Source organism: Lolium perenne, chromosome 5, assembly GCF_019359855.2.
Source record: "Lolium perenne isolate Kyuss_39 chromosome 5, Kyuss_2.0, whole genome shotgun sequence".
Classification (NCBI taxonomy): Eukaryota; Viridiplantae; Streptophyta; class Magnoliopsida; order Poales; family Poaceae; genus Lolium; species Lolium perenne.
Window position 1 is genome coordinate 127,133,392 of NC_067248.2, and position 12,840 is coordinate 127,146,231.

Consider the following 12,840-nt stretch of genomic DNA (forward strand, 5'->3'; position numbering starts at 1 on the left):
GCTTTGGCTAGCAAGGTTGTTTGAAGCAAACACAAGTATGAACCGGTACAGCAAGACTTACATAAGAACATATTGCAAGCATTATAAGACTCTACACTGTCTCCTTGTTGCTCAAACACTTTTACCAGAAAATATCTAGACCTTAGAGAGATCAATCATGCAATCCAAATTTCAACAAGCTCTACAGTAGTTCCCCACTAATAGGTTTAAACTACATGATGCAAAAGCTTAAACATGATCTATGAGAGCTCAAAACAATTGCCAAGTATCAAATTATTCAAGACATATATCATTTCCCACATGAAGCATTTTCTGTTTCCAACCAAATAGCAATCAACGAAGCGGTTTTGAACTCCGCCATGAACATTAAAAGTAGAGCTAAGAACGCCAGTGTTCATATGAAAAAGCGGAGCGTGTCTTTCTCCAACACAAGGAATCTAGGATCCGGTTTTATTCAAACAAAAACAAAAATAAAAACAAACAGACACTCCAAGTAAAGCACATAAGATGTGACGGAATAAAAATATAGTTTCACTAGAGGTGACCTGATAAGTTGTCGATGAAGAAGGGGATGCCTTGGGCATCCCCAAGCTTAGATGCTTGAGTCTTCTTGAAATATGCAGGGATGAACCACGGGGGCATCCCCAAGCTTAGACTTTTCACTCTTCTTGATCATATTATATCATCTTCCTCTCTTGACCCTTGAAAACTTCCTCCACACCAAACTCAAAACAAACTCATTAGAGGGTTAGTGCATAATGAAAAATCCACATGTTCAGAGAGGACACAATCATTCTTAACACTTCTGGACATTACCCAAGGCTACTGAAAGTTAATGGAACAAAGAAATCCACTCAACACAGTAAAAGAGGTAATACACAGTAAAAGAGGTAATGCGAAATAAAAGACAGAATCTGTCAAAACAGAACAGTCCGTAAATACGAATTTTTTCGAGGCACTTAACAGGCTCAGATGAAAAAAGCTCAAATTGAATGAAAGTTGCGTGCATATCTGAGGATCATGCATAATTTTTTTCAGCATTTTACGAGTTTCCTACAGAGAGATCTACTCAAATTCGTGACAGGTAAAAATCTGTTTCTGCGCAGGAATCCAAATCTAGTATCAACTTTACTATCAAAGACTTTAGTTGGCACAACAATATGATAAGGAGAGGTTGCTACAGTAGTAACAACTTCCAAGACTCAACAAAACAGTAAAAAAACATACATGGGTTATCTCCCAAGAAGTGCTTTTCTTTAACGCCTTTCAGCTAGGCGCAGAAAGTACAAATCAAGTATTATCAAGAGAAAAAAGCATCAACATCATAATTTGTTCTAATAATAGAATCAAAGGGAAACTTCATTCTCTTTCTAGGGAAGTGTTCCATACCTTTCTTGAGAGGGAATTGATACTTAATATTTCCTTCTTTCATATCAATAATAGCACCAACAGTTCGAAGAAAGGGTCTTTCCAAAATAATAGGACAAGATGCATTGCATTCAATATCCAAGACAACTAAATCAACGGGGACAAGGTTATTGTTAACCATAATGTGAACATTATCAATCCACCCCAAAGGTTTCTTTATAGAATTATTAGCAAGATTAACATTCAAATAACAATTTTTCAATGGTGGCAAGTCAAGCATATCATAAAGTTTCTTAGGCATAACAGAAATACTTGCACCAAGATCACATAAAGCATTACAATCAAAATAATTGAATTTCATCTTAATGATGGGCTCCCAACCATCTTCCAACTTCCTAGGAATAGAAGTTTCAAGTTTTAATTTCTCTTCTCTAGCTTTAATGAGAGCATTTGTAATATGTTTTGTAAATGCTAAATTTATAGCACTAGCATTAGGACTTCTAGCAAGTTTTTGTAAGAACTTAATAACTTCAGAGATATGACAACTATCAAAATCTAAACCATTATGATCTAAAGCAATGGGATCATTGTCCACAATATTCTGAAAAATTTCAGCACTTTTATCACAAACAGTTTCAGCAGTTTCAGGCAATTTTGCACGCTTTGCACTAGGAGTAGAAACATCGCCAACACCAATTATTTTACCATTGATAGTAGGAGGTTTAGCAACACGTGAAGCATCAACATTACTAGTGGTGGTAATAGTCCAAACTTTAGCTACATTATTCTCTTTAGCAAGTTTTTCTCTTTCTTCTCTTTCCCACCTAGTATGCAATTCAGCCATCAATCTAATATTGTCATTAATTCGAAATTGGAAAGCGTTTGCTGTAGCAAATGACTTAATATCTTTATCTTCATTAGGCATAATTTTCAATTTTAAAAGATCAACATCAGCAGCAAGACTATCAACCTTAGAAGCAAGAACATCAATTTTACCAAGCTTTTCCTCAACAGATTTGTTTAAAGCAGTTTGTGTACTAATAAATTCTTTAAGCATGACTTCAAGACCAGAGGGTGTACTCCTACTATTGTTGTAAGAATTACCATAAGAATTACCATAATCATTACCATTATTAGAAGGATATGGCCTATAGTTGTTACCAAAATTATTCCTATAAGCATTGTTGTTGAAATTATTATTTTTAATGAAGTTCACATCAACATGCTCTTCTTGAGCAACCAATGAAGCTAAAGGAACATTATTAGGATCAACATTAGATCTACCATTAACAAGCATAGACATAATCACATCGATCTTATCACTCAAAGAGGAGGTTTCTTCAACATAATTTACCTTCTTACCTTGAGGAGTCCTTTCGGTGTGCCATTCAGAGTAGTTGATCATCATATCATCAAGAAGTTTTGTTGTAGCACCCAAAGTGATGGACATAAAAGTACCTCCAGCAGCTGAATCCAATAGGTTCCTCGAAGAAAAATTTAATCCTGCATAGAAGGTTTGGATGATCATCCAAGTAGTTAGTCCATGGGTAGGGCAATTCTTCACCAAAGATTTCATTCTTTCCCATGCTTGGGCAACATGTTCATTATCCAATTTCTTAAAATTCATAATGCTACTTCTCAAAGATATAATTTTAGCAGGAGGATAATATCTACCAATGAAAGCATCTTTACATTTAGTCCATGAATCAATACTATTCTTAGGCAAAGATAGCAACCAATCTTTAGCTCTTCCTCTTAAGGAGAAAGGAAACAATTTAAGTTTTATAATATCCCCATCTACATCCTTATACTTTTGCATTTCACAAAGTTCAACAAAATTATTAAGATGGGCAGCAGCATCATCAATACTAACACCAGAAAATTGCTCTCTCATAACAAGATTTAGTAAAGCAGGTTTAATTTCATAGAATTCTGCTGTAGTAGCAGGTGGAGCAATAGGAGTGCATATAAAATCATTATTATTGGTGCTAGTGAAGTCACACAACTTAGTGTTCTCAGGAGTATTCATTTTAACAGTAATAAAAACAAGTAAAGCAAACTAAATTAAGTAAAGTAAAACAAGAAACTAATTTTTTTGTGTTTTCGATATAAAGAAAGCAAATAAAACAGAAAATAAAGTAAAGTAAAGCAAGACAATAAACAAAGTAAAGAGATTGGATGTGAGAGACTCCCCTTGCAGCGTGTCTTGATCTGCCCGGCAACGGCGCCAGAAAAATGCTTGATGGCGCGTGAAGCACACGTCCGTTGGGAACCCCAAGAGGAAGGTGTGATGCGTACAGCAGCAAGTTTCCCTCAGTAAGAAACCAAGGTTATCGAACCAGTAGGAGATGAAGGCCACGCGAAGGTTGTTGGTGAAGGAGTGTAGTGCGGAGCAACACCAGGGATTCCGGCGCCAACGTGGAACCTGCACAACACAATCACAATACTTTGCCCCAACTTAACAGTGAGGTTGCCAATCTCACCGGCTTGCTGAAAACAAAGGATTAAACGTATGGTGTGGAGAATGATGTTTGTTTGCGATGAACAACAGAGAACAGAGATTGCAGTAGATTGTATTTCAGATGTAAAAGAATAGACCGGGGTCCACAGTTCACTAGTGGTGTCTCTCCAATAAGATAAATAGCATGTTGGGTGAACAAATTACAGTTGGGCAATTGACAAATAGAGATTCATACACATATCATGATGACTACTATGAGATTTAATTAGGGCATTACGACAAATAACATAGAACGCTATACAACATGCATCTATGCCTAAAAAGTCCACCTTCGGGTTAGCATCCGCACCCCTTCCAGTATTAAGTTGCAAACAACAGACAATTGCATTAAGTATTGTGCGTAATGTAATCAACACAAATATCCTTAGACAAAGCATTGATGTTTTATCCCTAGTGGCAACAGCATATCCACAACCTTAGAACTTTCTGTCACTGTCCCAGATTCAATGGAGGCATGAACCCACTATCGAGCATAAATACTCCCTCTTGGAGTTACAAGTATCAACTTGGCCAGAGCCTCTACTAGCAACGGAGAGCATGCAAGAACATAAATAACACATATATGATAGATCAATTAATCAACTTGACATAGTATTCCATATTCGTCGGATCCCAACAAACGCAACATGTAGCATTACAAATAGACGATCTTGATCATGATAGGCAGCTCACAAGATCTAAACATGATAGCACAAGAGGAGAAGACAACCATCTAGCTACTGCTATGGACCCATAGTCCAAGGATGAACTACTCACGCATCAGTCCGGAGGCGGGCATGGTGATGTAGAGCCCTCCGGTGATGATTCCCCTCTCCGGCAGGGTGCCGGAGGCGATCTCCTGAATCCCCCGAGATGGGATTGGCGGCGGCGGCGTCTCTGTAACTTTTCTCGTATCGTGGCTCTCGGTCATAGGGTTTTCGCGACGGAGAGAATATATAGGCGAAGGGGCAGAGTCGGGAGGCGCCCGAGGGGCCCACCCGATAGGGCGGCGCGCCCCCCTAGGGTGTGGCCGCCTCGTCGCCCCTCTTCGTCTCCTCTTCGGACTTCTGGAAGGCTCCGTGCAAAATAAGACCGTGGGCTTTTGTTTCGTTCAATTCCGAGAATATTTCCTGTGTAGGATTTCTGAAACCAAAAACAGCAGAAAACAGGAACTGGCGCTTCGGCATCTTGTTAATAGGTTAGTGCCGAAAAATGCATCAAAATGATATAAAGTGTATATAAAACATGTGAGTATTGTCATATAACTAGCATGGAACATAAGAAATTATAGATACGTTTGAGACGTATCAGCAGTGAGAAAATTTGGAGAAGAAGAGGGGATGGGTAATCAGCAGGGCGATCTTCCCCTTTTGTCTTCATGCTGCTGCAGATCAAGAAATCTTCATCGGCAGTACGACATATCCAGGTGCTTTTTTTCCTGTATTGACTGTTTTTTGCAAATTATTTCGGTGACATGTTATCTAGAAAAAGTTTATCTGGAAACAAGAAAAGGAGAAGAAAAAAAGAGTGAGATAAATTGGTAGAATCTCAGAGAGGCTCGATTGACATTTTTTTATAGAACTGGTAGTTCTTCCAGTAATTCCCTACAATTAGCCCTAGTTAATGTTGAAGAACAACACAATGAGAATTTAGGCGATGATTATGATACCAACGAGGTCGATAATAATTTTAGTGCTAAATTTGCTTTACTATTTCTTATGCATGTATCTTTGGAGAATTTTTTTTTCTGGTGAACATAGCTGATTGAAGGGATAGAATTTGATGTAATTTCTCATTCACTAGCATCATTCTCATGGTAGCACAGAAGCTATAAGTTGCAACTAGCAATCAGTTATGACAAGGTTGTTTGTTTTGCAGATTAATTGATGAAATGATGGTCACCTTCTGGCATTTAGAAGATCGATCACCTCATGGTATTCCTTCTATCATTATGTGGTTCTGTGGAATGTTGCGAATATATGTCTTGTGGGATTTTTGTAGTTTAAAAGACCATCGATATAAGTTATGTATGCTCAGTTGCTCTTGAAATGTAATGCATTCTGGAAAAAAATTATCAACAAGGGCCCTTTTTATTGTCTCGCCCCAGGGCCCTGAATATGTATGGAACGGCCCTGTCCACCATGGACTCCACCTTCCCCTTTGATCGGTCTGCTAGGGTTGGTGGAGTCCATTCGGGACTTCACCTTCCATGGTGATTTCTTCCGGAAGGGTCTAGATCATTCTAGCGCCTTCCATAAATGCACCAGATCATTTCCAAACTTGGAAAGTGACTTCCTATATATGAATCTTATTCTACGGACCATTTTGGAACTCCTTGTAATGTCCTGGATCCCATCCGAGACTCCGAACAACATTCGAACTCCACTTCATATACCATATCTACTTAAAACGACATCAAACCTTAAGTGTGTCACCCTACGGTTCGAGAACTATGCGGACATGATCGAGACTCCTCTCCGATCAAGAACTAATAGCGGGACCTAGAGATCCATAATAGCTCCCATATATTTAATGATGACTTTGTGATCGAAAGAACCATTCACATAAAATAACAATTCCCTTTGTCTCGCGATATTTTACTTATCCGAAGTTTGATCGTCGGTATCTCCACACCTAGTTCAACCTCGTTACTGATAAGTACTCTTTACTCGTACCGTGATATGATATCCCTTGTGAACCAGTCACATGCTTGTAAGCTAATTGGATGTCATTTCACCGAGAGGGCCTAGTGTATATCTATCCGTCTTTATGATGGACAAATTCCACTATTGATACAAGTGCGTCAACCCTATACGTTCTGAACACTTAATGCCACCTTTATAACAACCCATTTACGCAGTAGTGTTTGGTGTCATCAAAGCATCCATCCGGTGTAGGTGATTAACAGTATCTCATGGTCGAAGAATTAGGTTACTATGCATATTAAAGCTTGAAGCACAAAGAACTAAATGACTTGATCATATGCTACGTTTACTATGGGTGTATGTCCATCACATCATTCACCTAATGATATGACCTTGTTATTAATAATATCAATGTTCATGATCATGAAACAATGATCATCTATTAATCAACAAGCTAGTTTAACAAGAGACTTACTGGGACTCTTTTATATTTACAAAACACACATGTATTAATGTTTCCGGTTAATACAATTATAGCATGGAATGTAAACATTTATCATGAACACTAAGATATAACAATAAACAGTTTTATTATTGCCTCTTGGGCATATCTCCAACAGTCTTCCACTTGCACTAGAGTCAATAATCTAGTTTACATTTGTAAAGATACAACACTTTGACCTTCTGGTGCTTATCATATTTGCTTATGGGAGAGGTTTCAGTCAACGAATTTGACATTCTCAGAAAAATGTGTATTTTGCAATTTATTCGCGTCTCTACGCATCACTCACTTTTTCAAATGAGTCGGCACTAATTGTATATGTTTGGTCTTCTGGTGAAACCTTAATTCCGTGGTATGAAATATATTACCAATATTGTCACATACAATATAGTTTCATAGTTCTGACACTACCGGAACTACACCAAGTTCTCAAAGAAATCCTCGACTCAAAACCTTCGATCATTGTCAAAACAATGAGATACTCTGCCTTCGTTTGTAGAATCCGTCACAACATTAAGAAATCATCTAAATCTAGTCTAGAATCTTTCTAGCCCATTGTGTTACCTTTCAATGAACACATTAGCCTAATTGAGATTGAAATTTATTTTTATATGTGACCAAACTAATATCAGTGTAACATCTTACAACGATTTGTTTGTCATTACTCCATATAAAATTACATATTTATCTCCTCGGTTCTGACAAAGCACTCAGTGATATTCTTACTGTTGTCCAATGATCATCTTATGAATTATTGTGATATATGCTCGTAACAACTTAGAGCATAGGACATCTGATTGTGTACATATTATTCGTGATCTAAAATCACTCATGTGTTTTTACTCATTGAGTATCAAATACATTCAAGTCTTGTTTAAACCTTTACATGGAAAAAGAGCACCTTCTTAACGTTTTCATATTGAACTACTTCAATATTCATTTTATGTACTTTGACTTAAATTTATTATGCGTTTCAATCTATCTTCGTAGATCTTGATGCTAAATATGTTTTTAGTCCATATCCTTTCATTGAAGTTAATTTTCAATGAAACCTTCTAATCACATCAAGTACATGATTACATTATTTATAATCAACGATATATCATCTATATAAAGTACTATAAATATGTCTCGGTGTTCCCATTTAATTTCTTGCAAATGCAAGCATCTTCATCGTTTCTCATGAAATTAAAAACTCTTTGATTATTTCATCCGGTGAAAATTCCAACTCCGTGATATTCACTTCATCCAGTGAAGTTTTTATACCTTTCTAGAATTCTACGGACTAGTAAAACTCCCAGTTGTATCTTGTATACACCTTTAGTACACACTTCTGATAAAAAAATGTATTTCTACCATCCTACTAACATCTATACCTACTAATAAAAAAAATAAGGTTTCCTGCGAGTTTTTCGTCCAACTTCAAACTACTTCTGAAAGTTGATTGAAATTACCCACCTATACCATCCGTAAGTAAAAAAAAAGTTTCAAATCAAGGTATGTTTATCAGCCCGTACTTGAACTCGACTTGGCGATCTTCGCCTTTTTCCTTCGTATGTCTTCCTTACATCTCCTTGTCCGTTTAGGAAGCTCTCGTCGAAGAAACCAACTCCAACTCGATCCTGCCGTAGTGGGATAGTTTCGTAGTTCCCACCGACGGGTTCCCTATATAAAATATCTACATGAGATTGAGGAGACCAAACGATGGAGGGCATCAGGTATGCTGATCTCGAGTTCTCGACGGCTCACCGGAACAATGGAGGATTTTGGGAATCGCTTATCTCAGATTTTCGGCGCGAGGCCTCCGCTGCCCATACCGCGTGGAAAAAGACCAGGTCGCTATGATCTACGAGGTCGCCTAAGCTACGCCTGTGGTCATACCTGGCGAGATCTGACGTTCTTTTCAGAAATCACATAAAAGAAGCGCTGAGAATTTGATTCGCCAAGGTATTGAGGAGCATATGGATCGGAATCTATGACTGGGACGCTGCCGTCGCGGATCAATCACACGCCAGTATTGGCCCCGGCCTCGATTTGCCGATTACTTTTTCGCAAGGGCTCTGTGCAAAGCTTGCATGGTATGCTTCTGAATGCTGATTGACTCAGGTTCTCAGCGCCGCTGCCTTCGGTCCTTGATGCATCCCCTCCTCCACAAGGGGACGCCGCTGCTTGATACCCACCCGTCTTTCCTGCTTCCAAATACAAGACATGCAGAGGCTACTGGCTGCGTCGCTGGAGCAGATGTTGCCAACATGTTGGTGAAGCTATGTCAAAAAAAAAAAAAAAAAGAACTATTGGAAGCGTATTCAACCTCTCATCTAAAGGTATAATAGCTGCCCCCATGGGGGACTCACAGCGATCCTCGATTCTGGACCGTCGGATCTTTCCATCAGCGCATCTCGTCCGTTCGTTTTGGGCACTCCTCTCACTAGCTAACCCCATGCAATGGCCAATTGTTACCCACCTCCGGCTGCATGTGGGCCCCACCTTTGCCGGCCCCGCACGTCAGCCACTGCGACTGGGATCTCTGTGGGTGCGCATTGGCGCCAGGCAGTGGATCTCAACCCGCAGGGGTATTTTTGGTATTTCAGCGTGGCCTCGTATAAAAGCGAGCCCTAGGGCAAAAAAACCCTAGCCGCCTCGCTCCCTCGCCCCGCGCCCGCCTCGTGCTCGCCTCGCGCCCCGTTCTCGTTGCTCGCCGCCGCCTCCAGCCGCCGCCCCGCGCCCGTGCCCCTGCTCCGTTCTCGTCGCCGGCCGGCGCCTCGAGCCGCCTTCAGCCCTGCTCTCTCGCTCCCCAAGTCGCCGCCTCGAGCCGCCAAACAGCACGAGCGCCGGCCGCCGCCTCGACCCGCCGCCAGACCCTCTCTTCCCCGTTCATGCCGCCAACTCCCTGTGCGATCTCCTCCCCCTTTGCGGCACTGCCATCCTCGTTTTTGTTCGTCGGCGACCGGGATGCAGAGGGACGGAGGAGGAGGCAGGCGAGGCGACGAGGTCATCGGGGTCGCGCGACCCGGAGAAGGACCCGACGGGGACCTTTTGCCCCACACACGGGAGCGGAAGGAGGCCAGCAGAAGATGTCTTGAGGGCGTGGGGTCATGTCGTCGTCCTCAGCTTAGTGGAGCGAGCAGGCCAGTTACACCTCAGATTCCCAGGTTCTCTCTCTATATCTCTCTATCTCTCTCTCTCTGGATTCCCTTCTTCCTCATGAGATGATTTGGTGAAATTATTGTGTGATTGGTTAGGAAAGGAGATGCAAGGAAGGTGCTGAATTTGTGCATCGATCTCCCCTACTCTAGCTCAGATTCCCAGGTTCCTCTCTCTCTCTCTACCCCTCTCTCTGGATTCCCTTCTTCCTCATGAGAAGATTTGGTGAAATTATTGTGTGATTGGTTAGGAAAGGAGATGCGAGGAAGGTGCTGAATTTGTGCATCGATCTCCCCTACTCTGCCTCAGATTCCCAGGTTCCACTCTCTCTCTGGATTCCCTTCTTCCTCATGAGCAGATTTGAGGAAAAAGAGAAGAACAAAGGATGTGGTGGGAGTTTTGTAAAGAAGAAGAAGGCCAAGGTCAATTTTCTGTGTCATATCTTGTTTGATTAAATTTGCAAGTGATTGAACTGTATGAATTGATGCTTTTTCTGAACACATGGGTGTCAGTTTGAGGAAGAAGATAAGAAAGAAGAATCTGGGAGAAGTTTTGTGAAGAAGACCAAGGTCATTTTAATGAGCCTATTTTGTTCGGTTATTTCTCAAGTGATTGAATTGTGTGTTCATTTATGTTTATGAAGTGCTTACTATATTTTTTGGTGCTGTTTGATGTATGCTGCATGATTAAGCTTAGCAGTAGGTTTGTTACTGTTTGCAGAGAGGAAGGAAAAGGATCAATGGAAGGCTCTAACTTTATAGAAGCTGTATACTTAACAGAACCCAAGCAACCTTTCCTCTTGTGTGCATTTGTAAAATGAAAAGAAAATAGCTACAGCTTGTGGTAGTTAGTCAATTGAATCCTCTAACCTCTAGGTAACAATCTGATCCAGTGAATCGGAAAAGAAATCATTTGTTTCTCCTGCCTAAGTTCACTATTGTTGCTTTTGATGCCATACTACCATCCAACAAAGATGAGCTGATTCTAATAAGCCAATCATTTTGTTTATACAGGTAACATGTGGTGGAGGGGAAAATCTTGCGCTCTTTTGTCTCACTGTAGGGATTGGTCGGGGTCATTGACAAGGGCATTGTTCATCTGGTATATAGTCCATGACAATTGATTGTTATTTTCATTGTCTTATCCTATCAAACTCTATGCCATATTCACATGTCAAAATGTCAACTTGATGGTGTGTTTATCGATCTTATTTACTGGCCATTGCTATCATAGTGTAGAATAAGGTTTTGGATACTGGATAGTGTAGTAGCGATGGAGGATGCTGTCACCTATATTATTATGTTGTTTTAAGAAATATTCACTGTATAGGTCAAGGAATGAGTCAATGGAGTGGTGTCGGCATCCAGGTCGCATCCAGGTCACAGTGGAGTGCATGCCGCTCGAGACGGATGATGTGGCACTACCATCCTGAGCACAGTGCAGTGTGCGTTGCTGAGATGGACCGATGCAGTGGAGTGTGGTCGTCGTCACTCCACCTCTCATGATCCTCTCCCTACTGGTTGGTATGGCTGCACTTAATGGTAAAAACCTTTCATCAAAAGGAAATGGCAAGAAAATGGTTTCTTTTGATTGGTTGATTTATTCATCCATACATCATTTAGTTTTTCATGAGATTGGAGTCTTAAAACTCAATATTGCAGATCTTGGAATTCTCTTAGCTGCAAATTAACATCCATGTATTTTGACCTGATGATGGTTCTTACTGAACATCTTTTCTGCATTTTTCAGGTCCTGGACAGATAAGGATGAGATAATGCGAGGTGTGTATTTTAGTTTACAAGGAGAAAGATGAGAGCAGAGGTTTACTTAGTTTTGTAGGAGAAATGTGTTATACATATTTTAGTTTTCAAACATAAGCACAATATATGTCAGTTTGGAAAATTCTTTTTGATTTTGCATGTACATTCTCGCAGACTTATGTCCAGAAGGGTGGATGGAAATGCACTAAGAAATGCATTCGTAATTGATGTTTGCGGTATAGGTGCGCTTGGATTCAGTAATTCAATTTTTATAAGATGTAGAGGAGAATATTCCTAATTTAGTTTTGGTGCAATGGAGTGATATGAATCAGTTTATAAGTGGGCAAACCATGGGAATGGAGCAAATAAGCAAGGCTAGAAACATGTAAGCCTACACCAACACTAAACTGTACTTTCCTCGAGATGGTACTCTTCTTTATAGTAGGCATGTGGCTCTCCTTTTTTTCCTTTGAATTCTATGCTGAGTGATATAAGCCTCTGAATTTTCCAGTTTTTCATGTGTTCTGCTATTTCCACTCAAAAATATTGTTCACATACCTCATTTATATTTAATTTTAGTACATATAATAGTTGAGTTGTCATTTTCATATTAGGCCTGGTTGTTGCTAGCATTGGCCTCATGCTTTGTCGTGGCTTCTTCACATCATGTCGTTCATCATCTTCATTTATGTTGTTTTCTTACACTGTGTGTATCAACGGTGCTTTCAAGCTAGAGAGGAGGACCCTCGAGATCCCTGACCCCTTTTTCTACAGATTTACTAATGCCTTTCTATTTGGTTGCAATTATAATATGTCTAAACAGCGGATTACTATTTTTTTTGCCTATTGTCTTGATTATGTGAAAACTACACTTTACAATGGTACGATATTAAAATTTTCTCAAACTTTCCTTCTCTAATA

The 12,840-nt window shown here is 40.0% G+C and overlaps 1 long non-coding RNA gene across 1 annotated transcript; it reads left to right on the top strand.

Moving 5' to 3' along the window:
* The first annotated feature begins 10,883 nt into the window (after window positions 1–10,883).
* LOC127304808 (uncharacterized) lies at window positions 10,884–11,906 on the top strand. The gene is made up of 3 exons (XR_007853540.2): window positions 10,884–11,034; window positions 11,173–11,260; window positions 11,489–11,906. It is a non-coding gene; the product is annotated as an uncharacterized lncRNA (long non-coding RNA).
* The last annotated feature ends 934 nt before the right edge of the window (window positions 11,907–12,840 follow it).